The sequence below is a fragment of the Ambystoma mexicanum genome, chromosome 12 (assembly GCF_040938575.1).
Source record: "Ambystoma mexicanum isolate Mex_15411 chromosome 12, UKY_AmexF1_1, whole genome shotgun sequence".
Lineage (NCBI taxonomy): Eukaryota > Metazoa > Chordata > Amphibia > Caudata > Ambystomatidae > Ambystoma > Ambystoma mexicanum.
Window position 1 is genome coordinate 1,093,823,147 of NC_090936.1, and position 18,378 is coordinate 1,093,841,524.

The 18,378-nt window shown below is 44.5% G+C and overlaps 1 long non-coding RNA gene across 1 annotated transcript in view; it reads left to right on the forward strand.

The window, feature by feature from the left end:
- Positions 1-2,487, forward strand: part of LOC138514269 (uncharacterized) — a 128,249-nt gene extending 125,762 nt beyond the window's left edge. Inside the window, exon 2 of the long non-coding RNA XR_011281905.1 lies at positions 1,912-2,487. This is a non-coding gene — a long non-coding RNA (uncharacterized lncRNA). The remainder of the gene's footprint in view (positions 1-1,911) is intronic.
- Positions 2,488-18,378: the final 15,891 nt, after the last annotated feature.

The following is an 18,378-nucleotide window of genomic DNA, read 5'->3' on the forward strand; positions in this document are numbered from 1 at the left end:
TTGGAATAATTAGTCTGTGAGTGTAGGGGTTCTAACAGGTCTGGGTGAATGTGTCTTAGTGACTCTTTGAACCAGTTCTGGCGTGGCAGATTTGGAGACACATCTATGGGTGATTGCGAGGGTCTTCAATAGGATTCTTTCTTTGACCAATGTGGATCCTGCACAATGTGCAGCTATGCAATGAATAGCATGCATAATCTATGTATCAACAACTTGCCAGCAATCCATGTAAAACATTTCTTGAACTGTCAGAGTAAGTTTGTGGTTTATACCATTATATTCATTTGTGAAAAACATTATGTGAGAAGTACAATCAGAGAGGTGCATGTATGCTTCAGAGAAGACCTCAACACCCTCCTAGGCACGAATATGAGATTCCCACTGGCCCAGCACTACAATGAACAGCAGTGAGGTTTCTGGCAATTGACCATTTTCCAGCATACGTTAGAGGAGGAGATGGAGAAAAATGCTGGTGAAGAAGGAAGCACGTTATATCCGGCTATTGAGAAGTACTATTTGTGGTCTAAACACTGATAGTGAACTTGAAGTGTTCCTCTGAATAACTAGTGTTTATCTGTCTTACATACCAAAGAAATAAATGCACTGCGTAACATAGTATGCAACAAAACTATATAATCTGTTCACAGGGGGTGCACCTGAGTGGGTGTCCTGGCACCCTTGCAAATGTCTGACTTGGGTTGATTAACTATGCATAAAGTAACACTGCCCTCTTAGACATAGACAATTTCCTGGAGAAAAAAGGTTTGCATTTGAGCTGATTTGCGTACCCACAATGCCTTGCTGTTGTGGCTCAGAACTGGAGGTGAACTTCCAACAATGGCTACTAGGTGGCATTGTGGAATGTGTGACTTGGCTCAAATGGACTTTTGTGAAAAGGAGTACTTGTTGGTAGTTTTGGAAGTAATAAACGTACTGACTCCAAAACAACGTATCTATAATTATTTCTGCTTGGAGAACCTGCACATGGGTGTACTGTCATCACTTTGCTTGCTGTGATTGCATTAAATAGGTTTACTAAATAATGTACCGAAATACTGGGTTCAGACATGAATAAGTCAAGCGGAATGCTATCGGGACCAGGGGGTCTTATTATTATTTTGTGCATGAATGGCCAGAGCAATCTCCTTGCTAGTAAATACAAGGGATAAAGTCCTGTCCCCGGGGACTCTGAGCAAGGCGCAGCTGCTCACCAAATACCCTAGTTTCTGCATATAATGCTCCAAAATAATCAAACCATTTTGATTCTGGTATATTACCTTGGATGGTAACTGCATCCACATTTTGACCTTTACCTAACATCCTCCAGAACTGACCTCTATCTATCCTTTACAGCCTTGTATGTATTTTTGGTATATTATGATACCACCTCCCTTCCTGTCTGTACGGTTAATGAAAACAATCATGAAGGATAGTGGGCTTGCCTTATACAGAACAGTGGCATAACCGTCCAACTGCCTAGTCTCAGTGATGAAGAAGACGTTGCTATTGCCCTCCAGGAGAAGTTCATAGATGCCGGAGATGTGCTTAAATATGGATCAGACATTCATGAGGAGGCATGTAGGTCATTGGTTGCTTTTGCTGTGGTTATAGGGTCTAATCTGGCACAAAATACACAATAACTCAGTAGGTAATGTACAATGTAAGAAGTGCAGGTGCAATGAGGATCAGGTGTCAAAATTGCTTCCTGTATGGAATGCATTGCTTGAAGCCGAAACTACACGGCATGCGTTAGAGCCTTAGAGGGAGGTAAAACAAAGTAGGGCCCTGTTGCAATGAGGGTGGTGGGCATGTAATGGGGTGTTATCTGAGGTTTAAACTTTACTTTTGTGACTTGTTCAAATGAATTATTTATGTACAGTACATTCATGGTGTCTTTTTGTTATATTCTAGGCTGTCAACTATGATCCGTGATATAAATAAGTAGAGGGTGTTGCACACAAGACAGTGGCTCAAGTTAATTGAAGAATTCGAAGACATGCTCTTCGTGGATGAGATATTCATTGTGCGGGAATGGGTCAACAGGACAGCATTTCCCTCTCTCGCAGGGATCTGACCTGTCAGAAATTGAAAAAGATTACTATTAAACATACTCTGGCATCATCCCCTGGTTCACCACTGCACTTATCTTATTACATGTTTGAATATGATAACTTGGAAACCATGCCAGCAGTTGTCCATGTTTTCCTCCTCTTTGTACTATGTTTGCCCGATTGCATTACTATTCACATTGTCCTCTTTTAAAGACATCTGCATAATCAATTCTAATACCTGTTTCATGCATGATTTCTGCCCCTCATTTTTATAATGCAGCCACTACAAACTCTTATTATGTTTAGTTAATGTTTAGTGTACCTTTATTTTTGGTCGGAAATTCTGGCTGTTTAGGATGCAATATTTCCTCTAATTACTGTTTAAAGGCATCGCAAATGTTACTTGTCAAATAAATCAAAGAACGGTATTAATTTCTACTGTGTTGCAGACCCTCGATGATTATTTCTTATGTCAGAACTGCATTATCCAGTCTTCATAGCTTGTCTAATAAGTGGATTTTGATGAATAACTAAACTCAGTGAAATTGGGGAAAGGTGAGAGAACATTGCATATTCAATCATCGCTTCTGTCATGTTATGTTATGTTAATGTCACTTTTTGAGCGCACGTTCACCTAGGTATCATGGCGCTATAAAAGAGGGACAAAGAAGGAGAAGTAACAAGGTTTATTGAAAATGTACGTTTTCAACAATTTCCTGAAGGTCAGATGATTAACAGACTGTTTCAAGGCCAGGTGGAGATCATTCCACAGTCGAGAGGCAATAACTGAGAAGGCTCTACCTCCAATCCGGGCACGGCGAAAAAGAGGGACAAGAAGAAGACCAGCCGATACAGAACGTAGCTGTCGTGTCGGGATATAACGTAAAACCTTGGACCGGAGATATTGGGCCCCCTGATCATGCAACGCACGGTGGACCAGAGGGACTTAAAGATGATGCGCTGAGATACCGGCAGCCAGTGTAGGAACCGCAACACAGGTGAAATGTGGGCCCCATAGGGGAAGCCTGTTACAACGCTTCTGTAGGCTGTAAATCAGCAGCGCCACAAAAGAAACAAATTATTGATGATGAGCTATAGTTTTGAGATTCAAATACATATTTCACACCGCTTCGATATATTCATCTCCATACAGCCACCCCACCAAGAGTCTCCTGAAAATACCAAAGAGGAGCCAGGTACGGACCAGCAGCATAACATAAAGCCATTGCCCAATCAAGCGCCTTACGAAGGTTAATATTAAGATTTCCTTCCAATGTATAAGGGGGTGGCTATAAATAACACCAGCCGGTCAGGTATATCTATTATATAATCGAAGTCATCTATACTAGGCCCTTAAGCAATACCTTAAGTTAATATTGGCCCTACATATAGAAGAGCAATTGCCTGGCGACCTCTCTTGCAGGAGAGGTACCGCTATTATAAAAGCTTTATTTTTTCTTACGATAATATTCCCGCCAAAATGAGTTGCCTCTATGAGGCAGTGACTGTATTAACTGATATTGTACCCATATATTCTTGTGTCTTAGTCAAAGATGCCGCCTGAATAAAAAGAACATAGGATGCTGTTCTCTGCTGATAAATCCGAATTACAGTTCCCTTCTTCCAATCAAGCCTGGGTGGAGGGCGCGCGAGTTGAGAGCTCACCTTTCCCATGGGACCAGCTTGGCATGTTCGGATCGTTTCGCTGGGCTGAGAAGTTGTTCATCCTTCTGTGGTCAATAAATTGAGTACCATTATTTTGACAAAAAACACCTGTTATAACAGCACTTCGAATTGTGTGGAATCCATGCTGGAATGCTGCATAAGAACACGAGAGGCTATTATTAGGTATTCCATTTAAGGATCACTATCAGAAATAGAATGAAAACTTCCAGTGTCCCAAATATTCCTAACGACACACAAAAAACCCAGGCATTTTTGCTTGAATGTTATGTACTTCACGCACATCCTGTCACCTCTCTTTCCCAATCCGCTCCAAGATACTGTCCTCCACATCCCCATGCCCTCCTCCCTCACTCCTTCCTCCCCCATCCACATGGTGCCATCCACTGTTCAGCTCTACCCACCTTCTGCAAGCACTGGAGGTGCCTGCTCTAACCTTCTTAACTTGGTGCAACTCATCAGTGCTTGAGGCAAGACTCGCCGTAGCTCTGCTCCGAGGTCAAAACTGCATAATGTCCTGCTATCCCTCCACCCCACTGCAGAACCCGCCCCACAATACAGTCATCTGGACAACGTTTAACCAAATTCTGGGCGTGTAAATAACCTATAACCATTCAGTACGCTGGATACAGCCATCTACAAAAACTAAAATTACAGCAAATTTCTGCTTCTTATTTCCCACTCAATCCCTCCCACCCACCCCCGAACCTCTCGCTTATCTCCACCCCCCCCCCCTCCTCACCCCTCCTTCCAGCCAGAGGTGGCTTTCTGGAATTTACGCTCTCAATTCTTTCTGCTTCAAAATGATTGAAGAAGTTTCAGATCCTTAGAATATGCGATGGCACTTTGAGCCTATCTGTGTATCAAGCTTCTTACAGTCTTGCAGCATCTCTCTGAACGGTCTCAGTTTCAGAAAATATAGCTCTGAAAAGGGAACCCTTCTTCCATTAGAAATGGTCTTGTGACTTTTGCCTCTGACAGAATTTGTCTGTCACTTTATAACTGCCAACAGATATCAATCTCGCGAGTGGCTTTGTCTGGTGGCTATTTACTTTAAACGGGATCTGATATGTAAACCCTATTGAAAAGTCTGTGTAGTTTCATTCTGGCATTCCTATGTTAGACCCATGCACTGCCCCCAACCTCTTTGCTATCAGTCCAAGACATTAAAGTAGAACGTGTCAGATCAATTTCTTTATTTTTTTTTATTTGATTATATTATAAGTGTATTGTATAGCGCAAATGCACAACAAGTTGCTTTGAAGCGCATATGTGAGAAGAAATAAATTGGAGGGAAGTGACATAGAGACTTTTAAAATTGAGGTAGGCAGCAGAGTAATGGGTAGTGTTATACACAATTGATTGTAGTTACAAGTCCCAAAACATTCCCCATGCAAACATACATCATAGAAAGTATGAAGTTGGGACATGGAATAAAAAAGTGCTAGCATGACATACAATCTATGGCTCTGATTCATGGTATTAGCAACTCATAACCTGTAGTTCTAAAAAATTCCTTCAAAGTAAAGATTCTTTTACTCTGATTTTCTAGGCTCTCTGGCCATCTTCAGCCACTTCCTCTGCTCTTCTGTTGATTTAATTCTAGTTGTCTTCTGCTCCACGCCATCTTCTCTCGTTCCAACCCACTTTTCAACTTCTACCCAGGGATCGAAATTACGATTTGATAAGCAGGAGATAAAAGTAGCTCCTGGGTATTCAATATTAACCAGTGACCAGGAGCTACCACTGGGGAACCAGAAGCAAGTACATAGCGTTCCACAAATCTAACTTTCACAAAAGATACAAGCATATCACTCTGTAAATTATTTGTGACCCCCTTATGCTTTAAATGTCATCTAGATGTGTCCTAATGCTTATTTATAGATTGTAACAAATGCACAAAGTAAAATACCTATTTGTGTTGGTTCGTTATCAGTTAGCCTGGGTAGCCAAATGTAGCTCCTGGTAGTTGTTGGTGTCAACCTAACCAGGCTCTTCTAGGCCGCAAGCAGGAGCTAAATAGCTCCCAGCTCCCCTCAATTTCAAACCATGTCTACCAATCTGCATCCTTGGTTTTGGCTCCATGCTCGAACTTCACCGGACAGTCACTTAATCAAGGCTTCATGCATTACTTTTAGTTCCCATAATTCAAAACAGTATTTAGTGCCACCACCCATGTTGATCCATGGCTGGCCCCTGTGCTTACTGCAGAGCACATGTTCACCCCCAAGGGTTATCTTTCTGAAACTGATGGATAACAGATGCTTGTTGTTACCCAACTCAATGGTACTCATATTATTGACCTCAAAAGGATGAAGTGCTGAGTGGCCCTGCCGGGACTTGAACCTGTGGCCATGAGGTCGAACACAGGCCCCTGTAGTGGATAAATAAGTTCCCTGAGCCTGCAAAACAGTGGCAACTCATTTACTACTGCCTTAAACTCCACGTTTTACAAAAGAGGCTGAATGATTACTGGCCAGCCTGAGTTTGCTCATCACTGTATCCCTGTTATTTGTAGTATAAGACCAGTCCTGTTCTTGAACTTCTTCCTCTGAACTGACTAAGTTGGTGGCAATATCACTAACAGTTGCAGTTGTCCACCAGGTACTCTGTTAGCATGCATGGATGAGTAAAGCCAGACCCTGACTGGAGAGGGATTAAGCCCTCCGACTTTGAGAAGGTTGCAGCCAGAAGGCAACCCTCTGGTTGATGCTCAGCCCGGACCACCAATTGGGAGATGGTGCTACCACAAGTCCCTGTCAAATTTCTTACCTGTGAGATCAGAGTATTTACATTTAAACAATCATTAATATGGCATCAGCAGCAAACATACAGAGGCAGAGACCAAAAGGCTGCCCAGGTGATGTCAATATACCACCTATGATGAAGCAAAAGGCTTAACTTCTGGACTCAGCTGTTAAATGCACCACACCTCCAATGATTACCATTGCTTTGTGAAACTAAATAGCTTCTGAATTGGGGTGAAAGGTGCATATAATGGGCCAAAGGAAGGACTAATAGCTATTCAGACTCCTGGACTTAGAGGAAGGGGGGATGACAACAGCCTGATGAGTTAATGCCCCACTCACGGCAGCTTTCAAAACAGTCCAACCGCCAAAGATCATTATTAACTGCCTGATTCATGGAATTATTTGCGTGAAAAACGCAGATTTGCGCACCTTTCTACCCGAAAATCCCCATACTAGAAACAGGGATTTTTGGGCAGAAAGGCACGCAAATCTGCGTTTTTTACGCAAATAATTCCATGAATCCGGCTGTAAATCTCCCTGTGGGTGTTCCTGTGGGTGCACTAAGACTGGAGCTGGGTGTCCTATCTCTCCATGCAAGATGGAAGCTCACACGATGTAAACTCACGGAAATAAAACAATCTCAGCAGAAAGATCCGTTAGTGAGCCTAACGCCCATGTTTGCAGCACATATGCACTTTCGACCACGAAATCGGGTCCAGCTTGATTTGACAAACATGGTCCAAGAACATGTGAGTAATATTGGGCTGGAAATGGTGGACCTAGAGAGCCCGGGTTATTTTCTTCGAGACCTCAAAAGAAAGTCGATTAAGTGGGACTTAGTAAGGACTGCAGACAGTCTTGTAAACAAAAGACGGTAGCAGGAATTTAGCAAACACGGTTTTACCCCGATGAGGCCATGCACCTACCTAACGAAATTATGCACACAGAAACTAAGGCACTTTATTTTGTACTTGAGGCTAAATTTGATGACAGTCTGGGAATACACAGGGGCCTTGTCAGGTATACCGTGTGAATGTAGAGTAGGCCGGCTATGCACTAAAGATATAGAAACTAGTCGACATTTACTGACCAGCTTGGCAGCACTGCCCTGGCACACTACTTAAATGGGCACCATAGATTTTGTACAACCATTGAGAGCATAAAGGAGGACCAATTTTGTCCAAAACTTATCGGGGCTGAGTCACTAGTCGTTACAGCGGCTCCAATGTATGTTTGGGAAAAGATCCTGCCCCGATTAAAATGAGTCACTTAAACTTGTAAAATTATGTAGTATAGTATGGTGCTTGAGGGTCGGAAATGGGAAACGGGATCACTTGCATGAAATGTGTGTAAAGTTATTTGTGAGATACATATTTTAGGAAGTTGTGTTATTATGAAATACGATATAATGTATTATGTATGTTCTTGTTTTTATTGTTTTTATCGTATGTCAATTTTTTTTATCTGTTTGTATATGCAAAAGGCTAGAAAAGTAGCAAAAAGCATTACATAAAAATAAAAAAAAATAAAAATAAATAAATTCAGAATTACCAACAGTGATTTAAGGTAAGTTACACTCAATTCAGCACATTTAGAATAGAACAACCCTATTCATGGGGAATGAAACCATATCAGTTACTTTTGGATTTCTTTCAGTAATACAAGGGCAGTAGACCCAAACTGTCATAACCTTCAGTGTTATACAAATCAGAATAACCAGTTATACCACAGTGTTACAAGTATACACTATGCAAAAAATAGAACCTCCTCTACTAATAGAATGGAGAGTTACTGATTACTTGTAAGAACTCAGTTCAGAGACAAGTAACTAACTCAAATACTTTTCAGAATAGTGGAACCCAATTCTTGGAACAGTATGAACCCACAAATACATTTAGGATAACCTTCAGTTATACAAGGTGAGAACACTCTAATGTTGTAATAAACTATTACACTTGGTTTTCAGATAAGTGAAACAAAGACTAAGGTAAGCAATACTTTAGGACTGCACTAAGTAGACCAAGGTAAGCAAAACCTTTGTGAGACTATTTTAGATATGCTCTAAAGCAGATCAGGGAACGCAAAACCCACAGTACACTTATTTAGAATGGCACACAGCTAGTCAAGGTAAGTAAACCCAATGTATGACTATTTTAGAAAGGCTCTATACAGATCAGGGAAAGCAAAACCCAATGGTACACTTTAAGAATGACAAGCAGTTATTCAAGGTAGGTCAACCTACTGGTAAGCTTTTACACTCATTCAGTTAATAATAAAACAGTACCAACCTAATTACTTTTAAGAAGAGTGGGACACTATTCAAAGTAAGTAAAGCAACGTATATACTTTTTAAAGGAGCAACCAGCAACTTAAAGGTAAGTAATAACTTTTGGACAGTTTGTAACTTATTCTATTGCTGAGATACAGTTACAACACCAACTCATTTACAAGTAAGTACTTTTACACTTGTTATACTTTCGAGACAGAAGCCCTATCATCAAAGTCCTTCGCTAGTCCATAGCATGAGTTTTCTCAGAGGCATAAAAGGAACCATAGTGGTCTAGGACCCAGCTGTAGGCAAGTCAGGGTAGGTTTCAGTTGCAAGAAAGTAAAAATACCAGAGGATATCTTCTTCAACAAGTAAGTATTAGCTTCAGAGCTAGTAAAAAGTGTTCAGGGACTTCACAGAAGGCTCCCTATATGCGTTCCAGAATTAGGCCTGGGCGAATGTTATGGGCAAAGCCCCAAACACTCAAATCCCCCACTCAGCCCCACATGATTCACACACGACTTAAGGTAAGTATTACCAAAGCCAACACAGTACATTTGGAGAAAAGAAGAGCTTCTGGGTGGATGCCTTCAGGATGCAGCAGCACAGGACCCGGTCCCTGGATTCTTGGTCTAGAGACGAAAGAAACTGACACTGGATGGGAACATGCAGCAGCAGTCCCCAGAGGAGGCTTCCAGCAGAGGATTCTTCCCGGATTCTCACAGCTCTGTAGATTTGGCGCCCTTTTACAGGTCCCTGATGAAGAACGAATATCGCTGGTTGAATTCTCTTCACTAATCTGGTCCTGCACTCTGGTGAGGGGACTTCAAGGATTCGAATCGTGTCTCTGGAGATCCAGCAGGAGTCCATCAAAGTTTTGGATGAAATCGGACTTCGGAAGATGATGCACCGCACACCAGCTCAAGATCCCTGAGTATTGGTGGTTTACAGCCCAGCAAGATCACAGCATGTTGGGGGATGGCTTGTTTTGCAGGTCTTCTCAAGACTATTGGATCTCACTAGCCGCAGGGTAGGAGTCATCTCATTCTAGACGCCGTAGGTTGCTTGGAAGGAAGGGTTACATCCGGCTTTGGTTACACAGCAGGTTCTCTGGTCACTGGAAATGGGTACAGCCGTAATTTCTTCATTTTCCCCTTTGGATTTGGTTCCAGTGGTCGACTGGTCAGCAGCTTCCAGGATCGCAGTATTTATCAGGAACTACAGCACAACTTCTGAAAACTCTCCCTGCAGAAGTTGAAGTTACAGAAAGGGATGGTCTGACTGTCCAATTAGGACAGCCAGCCGCCAGTGGGCACTAGTTCCTTTCAGGCAAGGTGAAAGACAAAGGGCTGCAGAGTTTCAGACTCCTTCCTCGCTTCCTGCCTTCTCAGACACTCTGGAGCCTCGGCAGGGAATACAAAGGATTCCCACCAAAGACAAAACTTCAGCCGAGGTTGTTCCTACCTAGAATGGCAGAAGAAGAGCTCAGAAACAACAATCAAACGAAAAATGGCAAAAAAGAAGGAGCCCACCATTCTAGCAGAATGATGGCCCTCCCGTGCATTACTGCGGCTGATTTGACAGCCTGCAAGTAATAATGTCTGAAAATCATAAAAGTAGTTACACTGTCACCAGCCATTCAAGCTAACTTGTAATTGTAACATAAATGTTACCAGGTAAGTGAGAAAAAGTATACAGTATATCTCCAGAGCACTACACATAAGGTGGGGTGCGTGCTGGCTCACTATATACATTGTAAAGGGGATAGCAGTTCACCCAAGTACTTTAAAGAGAAATTATATAGGGAACACAAAAGGAGACACCCAACATAAGCCCAAAGGTTATAGGGAACTAGAAGTCCAAACACACACTACGGAGAGACTTAAAAAAGACACCCATAGGTTGAGTAAAAGACTAGGTGAGAGTGGAAAAAGATTCCCACTCACCTAGGGACAAGGCAAAAACGTTACCAAGTCCAAGCAAAACGTTCTGGGGTTGACATGGGTCAGTAAGATTATTCACATGTATGAAAATCTTACCTAACACTTATTGCTTGAATTCAATTTCCTTGAGGGTTTTTTTTTGGCACATTGGCGGATGTATTGCCTTTACCACTATGTAAAGCCTTTTGATTTAAAGGATGGCATGGGAACTTACAGGACACATTCAGTTTAATATGCACCATTTAGGGCATTCACAGGATTGCAGCTTTTCATTGATTGAAATAAACATAAAATATTGACACACATTTGGCATAGCAAACTCTCTGCCCTGTCTTAAGGGACCTGTTTTTGGAAACAGGTTTATAGGTAAAGTACAATTCCGTCAATTATTTGTTCAATGGGTCAGCTTGTGCAGAACACAAATGATACAATTCCAACTTCTCAAAAGACCTAGACTAAGTCACAAAGTAAAATCACTTTCTAAAAGTGAAAACGCCAGTTAGTGCAGCTTGTTTGTACGTTTAGGTTTTTGGTAGGGTTGTAGCTTGTATACATTTCATCCATATCAATAAGAGACATTTTTGTTTGAAATACTGACCAAGAGCAGATGGTTTTATCACTCATGTATTTTAAAGGCATCGCTGGATGGCTCATCTGAGATGAGCTGCGAGTGCTGGTTTTTATGCTCACCTCGCATTCTGGTTGGTGGCGTCCTGTTTTTTATACTGGCAAAATAAAACTATGAATACTGTAAAAGAATACGTAAAGATGGGAGCTATAAAAACGAACTTGCCAAATATGCCTCCTCCTTTACTCAGGTCAAATAAATATGCAACCACAAATGGGACGCACACACATTTGCAAACTGTGCAAACAGAAACCCCGGCCTCACTGCATTTTTTTCCTGTTCGAGCAGTCTGTGATCCTGGACAAATCACTACCTAAATCGATCTTATTTTCTTTTCCTGCCAGAATTGGGATCTCTGTGAAGTGATTCTGTGAAGTGTGAACTAATAAAAAGCCTCACCGATACTCCACCTTTGATCTGTGATTTTGCTGTGAGTGTAAAATGTACATCCGTCTTTTCTCTGCACATGCTTATCTACTGTTCTTGCTCTTGATATAATCCGTTTCTCACCAAACCTGTTTTACGGCTGCAGCTCATCCACCAATAGGCCATGAATGTTCCATTACATGGGCTGATAAACTCAGTAGCAAAGTGTCTTTGCTTCTTTTCCAGATCGACTGCAACGTCTGGCACTTTACAACCACCAGGGGTCACTCTTGAGCCAGATCTTAGCTGCATCGAGAACCTATTTTGCCTTTATGCACGGTTTGTCTTTGTGCAGCTTCCGTACCCTCCTCCTATTTCCTAAGCGTACTCGTGTCGTCCCCTTTCTATTTCTACTCAGCCGTGGTGCTTCTCGCAGCCTCCCCCACACTTCCTGTGTTCTCTCACTGGACTGTCACGTGGCACTTGCTGGCGTTTTCTTCTAGGGACTGAGGAACAAGCTGTAATGGTGCTTGATCGGATTTGAGAACTTCGTCTCCTTTGCAACCTGTCCTTTTGGCAAAATAGCCCCCATTAATGTACCTTTCCTGCGTTGTAGTCTTGCTACTGTTTTATAATAAATGCTTTGCTTGTCCCTTAGGTTTCTCTCTCAGGAATGGCTTTGAAAGGTATAATTTGCCATTTTCAATTTAGCAATACCAAACGTGGCCTGCTTATTCAAGTCCAGGGGGAGGGGTGCGCACTGAGCGCAGGCTGGGGTGGGCAGAGGTCACCATCAAGGGCTAGCTGAATCAATTTAAACAAGTATTGGGAAAGCCAACAGTTTGGGCTTTTGTGTATTGGATAGGCTTTTTTAGGCACTAATTTAATATTACTACCTGGCCATAGGATTGCAACAGCTAGACAATGGAGTGATTACCTGGGCATATGTCGGCAAATGTCTATCTAATATCTGTAGCCAAAACTGTTGTTTTTGTGGCTATTTTTAAAGGGCTTCAGTGCAAGGAAGGGATATAAATCAAGTGGCTGAAGGCACGCTTGGTTGAGACATTTGTATTACACCAGTAGCCATTAACGGCTGCAATGAAGCCGGTAAGATAGCTCAGTGGGCTGAGCGCTCGCTGCTGTGATCTGAGTGTGATCTGCAGGTTGCAGGTTCGAATCCTGGCATGGCCAACTCAGCCTTTCACCCTTCCGAGATCGATAAATGAGTTCCAATTTCAGTTAGGTGATACGGTATGTAAATATGTGGTCTGTAAAGGGCTTTGGATAAAGGCTGATATGGAATTTATAACGCGCCTATACACAAGTGTTTCAATAAATAACACATCATTATCATTATTAACTCTCAGTAGACTGCTAAACAAAACACTGTCTGACCGAAGCCGGATGTTACTCCTTGATAGAGCGAGCTAAAAGAGATCCCAGGAGGATGTGTTTTGGGTGGGGAGATACAAGTAGTGGGTGGGAATGGCCATAAGGATTAGCATTGCCATGGACAGTCAGTGGGTGGGTAAAGACCCAAACACCCAAACGCTGAGTGTCCCTCTTCACATGTCATCTCCCTTCCTGTACCCCAATGCAATAGTGTTGGCTTATAGATGGCACTTAAGCACCACCTAACAGGATGTGGCACGAGAGCAGGTTAATATTGGCCTTTATAGTTACAGACTGGAGCTAGAGGTTAATACTCCACGATCTCAAGAAGGAAAGTGGAAGGCCTCCATCTTTATCTTGCTGACAGTTTTAATCTTTCAGTGGTATTTTTGTATGCCAAGGCTGAGTATCATTCCCCCAATTTCTCTGGTCAAAACAAGTCACAATTTTGAATGCTTCTTGATCTGTGTAATCTTGTCAAAGTAGTGTTTGTTTCACAAGATCAGCTCAGTGAAGGGTGGAAATACATCCTGGCTACAACCTTTTATTTCCCGCCGCCCCCCAAGTGTTTACAAGGGGTCCCCTCTCTTTGTGCAAACGGGTACCTAGATTTTACACAATATTAGATTCACAGTACTTGGATGAAGCTTCTTGGGGGTCATATTTCTTTACTTGGTCTCATACAGGGCTTTGTCTAGTGATATTTGTCTCTTGGTGATTGAGAAATGGTGAACTGTGTATATGTATAGAATTCCTCAGCAGAGAAGCCTGGTGACGTGCAGCGGCTTGTGGCAGCAGGAGGGTGACCGGCAAGGCCGGCACCGTCGGGTGGCATCTCGGACAAGCGGATGACCATCTGAGCCTCAAGGCGGAGAGGAGACCCGAGCGAAAGCCATTGGAGTGAGGTATGTTATGTTAATTTTATAAAGCTCATGCTCTCCGAAGCATCTTGGCGCTGTCAGACCTGCAAAAAGAACCATGAAAAAAATAGAAAGAAAGGAGACTTAAAACAAAAAGGTTTTCAACAAAAAGACAGGAGTGCAGCGAAACTGCAGTGAATGGGCTACATACTGGTAAGACCCGTTTGGTAGCCGAGCAGGCAGCAGGGATAATGATGGAGCAACGGGAAAGCCGTGAAGTTCGGCAGCAACTTCAGGCACTGCCTGTTTGCACTCAGCATGACCATAGAAAGAGCACTGTAAGATTGCATGAGGAACGGCAATAAGCTGAGCACTACACAGAAGGATATCCTTCTGGGTGATGGGTAGCTTGCACTTCTGTGAATCTGATTGTGGGAACACTACTAACATTTTACCTCTAACTCTCTTCTCAAATGGTCTAGACCCCCTTCATCATTGCCCTACTGTCCGGCGGTACGCACCCGTGGTGTTCCCTGCTGAATGTGCGCAATGCGGGGAAGACGCCTTCTAATCTGGTAACAGTGCCAGAACAGAGCCCTCGTGGGCATTAACGCAGAATGGTGGATGGCGTGTAAACTTACACGCTCGGAAGGTTGTGCGCATATCTCAGCACAGAGCCGCCCGTGTGTTATGTCCTGTACTCTGCCTGTTGCCAGGTCCTTGCTGACAATGCTAGTTTTCTTTCTGGGATGCACGCACCTACCAAACTTCATTCCCTTAATTACATCAAGTGGCTGATTTAACTCTGGGCAGCTTGCTGGTTTATACACAGTATATCTACAGCATCCGTGCCCTTTGCACCGAGGCGATTGCTGGAATGGTCATAACACTGGAGTCTGAAGGCCCATTTAGAACTGGCTTATGATAGGGGGTGACGTGCCGTCTTTTGAAGACAGGATCCCCGGCTGCATGTCACTCAGCTAAGAGTTGCTTGCCACCCTTCGCCCCCTGCTATAATCGTCCTGTATCTGCGTTTTACTCCGTTCTAAGTGGCCCGATCACTGGCAGGGGGCTGCTGAAACCTTTTGGGAAGGGGCGACAACCCCCACCCCCTACAATCTGCTTGAAGGAAGCTACCCACCCTGTTTTCGGTAACCTGGGACGTCTTGTGCACCTGACTTGTCGGCTAAAGTCTTGCTGCTAGGCCGCATTGTGGTACAGATGACTAGTGCAAAGAACTGCCTGATGACGAAGGAAGCTCGCCTTGATGAGGGGACTCTTTCCTCGTACTCTGGTGAAGAGCTCATCCCTCTTGAGTCGCCTTCCTCCCTCTTCTGCTGCTGGAGCACCAAATTACCCTTCAGTGACCTGTATGACATGTGCAGCTGATTCGTCTGCGCCTTTCTTGCTGCTAGGCCGCCTAGTACGTTCCTCTGCACTGTGCATTTCTCCTCTCCAGATGGGAAGTACTCTTGCCACACTGCCAATCCTCTAGGTGCATCATTAATAACTACCAGAATGGCACTGTCATGGCCCAGGTCGCTCCGCCCAATCTCTTCCTTCTCGATAGGTGTCTTCAGTCGCTCATCAACTCCCTTCCTTCTCCTGCCTTACTTCCTTCTGTCGCCCATCTGGCGTCTTCGCCACCACCAACATGTGTACCACATCCCTGTACCCCTCCTCGGATGACCTTCAAAGGTGGCAACCAGCTTCACTTAGCTACACTCAACTCTTGCTCTGCTGTTAAACGTGCCTCTGACATCTGTCACCCCTTCAAGACTTTGATCTTGACGTCCTCGCTCTCACTGAGACATGGTTCACTGCCAGCTCTCACCGCTTTTGACACTCCTCCACGAGGGCTACAAGATCCTCTCTAAGCCCAGGCCTAACCGGCCTGGAGTTGGAGTGGCCCTGTTTTTTCCCTGAATGGGTCCCTGCTTCTATCATACCCACTCAGTCCTACTCTTCCTTCGAATGGCTCATCCGTAGGCTTGGTGTCTCTCCTACCCTCTTGCTGACCTTCGCCACCATTTACAGGACCCCTGGTCCAGTCTCCCACGTCCTTTCAGAGTGGTATGACCTCACCTCTTCTCTCCTGGCCTCCATCTCCAAGCTTCTCTTCCTCAGAGACTTCAATATTCACCTCGACTCTCCTGATGCAACCACTAGACCGTTCTGCAACCTCTTTGGCTCTTTTTCCCTCACCATTCGTCCCTCTGTTCCGGCCCACTCAGCCTAACACACCCTGGATGCTCACATCTCAGCAGACATCCTATTCTCCAACCCTCTCATTACACCTCTCTCCTGGTCTGACCATGCTCTCCTGTCCTCTCACCTGGATCTCTTGGGTCCCCCTGCTAAATCTCTGCCTGCACTGCCAGTCTCCTTCTATGTCATTCGACTGATGTAGCGAGTGTCAGTTGCTGCTTTTGCCGCCACTTTCATTCCCACTCCTGCCACTGACTCCCCCACTGACTCTGCCCATGCTAATCTTCCTCTATTACCAACACCCTGGACATCCTTGCCCCTGTCATGAGAATCTGCATGAAGCTTGCCTCCAAGTGTAACACCTGGTATGTCTCTGACCTGGCCTCTTGGAAATGCAAGCGCAGAGTTTCTGAGCGGAAGTGGCGGCTTCAGGCACATCCTCTGATAGACTCGCATGCTGCCTGCTCCAAAGGCAATACAGACTTTCCAACCGCTCAAAGAAGTGGGCCCATATCCAAGCCGCATCTCTGGGGCCACTAACTACACATGTGAACGGTTTAAAATCTGCAAGGAACTCGCAAATCCTTCAGCAGGCTCCACTTCTCCCCTGCCATCCTGACCCTCTACCTCACTGGCCTCCCACCTCTTAAGCAAAACTCAGGACATACTGTCCTCACTCTCCTCTACACCCCTCCCTCTCAAGCTCACAGACCTCCCTTGGTCCCACTCTCCTTCTCACCCATTGCACCGGATGAGGTTTCTAGACAGGTCCTCTCTATGAAAGTCTCCTACAAACAGGTGCTCCCCTGCTCTTCCAGAACTATCGAGGTCAACATTGCCTCCATTGCGCCAGCCTTGGCCAATTTTGGTAATCACTCCTTTGCCACTGGCTCCTTCCCGCTTCCCCCTCAAGCACTACCTTGTGCATCCTCTCCTCAAAAAGCCCTGTGCTGTCCCCTACTGCCCGTCTAACTACCGCCCTATCTCCATTACCCCTTCCTGGGCAAACTCCTGGAGAAGCTAGTCATCTTCCAACTGATCCAACACACTGAATCCGTTGGTTGTCTCCACGACCACCAGTCTGGCTTCAGAGCAGCCAGAGGCATGGAAACTGCTCTCCTGAACACCCCTGATGAGCTGCTCACTAACCTCGATTCCAACACTCCTTCCGTTCTTATCCTTCTGGATCTTTCCTCTGCCTTTGACACGTCCAATACTGCCACCTTGACAAATCGGCTGCATGACACCCTTGGCATCACAGCAATCAAGCAAAAAAGGGGAAAAGTACTTCTACCGAAGGGTTCTACCCATACTGGTCATGTTCCGTATAAATCTAATTGGGGACCCTTAGTATACTAGTAGAATGAATCCAAAAACAGAGCCCAACACTTTGTCCGAAAAGAAACACATAGAGAGGGGATACACGATAAGTTCAAGTGATTGTATTTGAAAAAGAAATCAATTTTCACAAATGACAGTACATGCTTCAACAAAAAAGTGCTGGCACCAAAAAAAGTGATTGTTTTGATTGCCCGAGTCTGCTTCCGGTCACTGTGGGCAAACCGTATCCCTTGTGTGTGACCTTTGGCATCACAGGCCTGGCACTTGACTAGTTGGCCTAATTCCTCTCCGACCAAACTTCCCAGGTTCAATTGGGCCCTTCTCTCTTCCCCCATCACACTCTCCACCTGTGGGTCTATCTATGCTGTATATTCTCGCTGTGGCACTTCAACATCTACCGTGCCCCCCTGGCCCACCTGATCTCCTCCTTCTCTTTCAGTGTTATGCAGACGACACACAGCTCTCCTTCAAGCTTCCCTCCACTTCCTCCTCTCTCATCTCTCACTGTCTGACTGCTATTCAGGCATGGTACTACAATGATCTCTGCCTTAATGCCAGTAAGACGCAGATCCTTCTAATTGGGACTCCAGCTCCATCCCCTCTAGCCCCCCTCTATGGGACCCCTCCCCCTCTTGTGAGGCAAAAAACCTTGGTGTCACCTTTGACTCCTTTCCTTCCCTCCTCACATTGCGGTCCTTGCCAAGAAGGCCCACTATCAACTGCACCCCCTCAGAGGCATTCACCCTTTCCTCACCTTCCCCTAGAAACTCATTGTCTCCAGAGCTCTGGACTACTGCAACAGCCTCTTCCTCGATCTTCCTTTATCCTCCCTTTGACCCCTTCAATAATCCAGAATAGGACTGCAAGACTTATCCTTGGCTCAA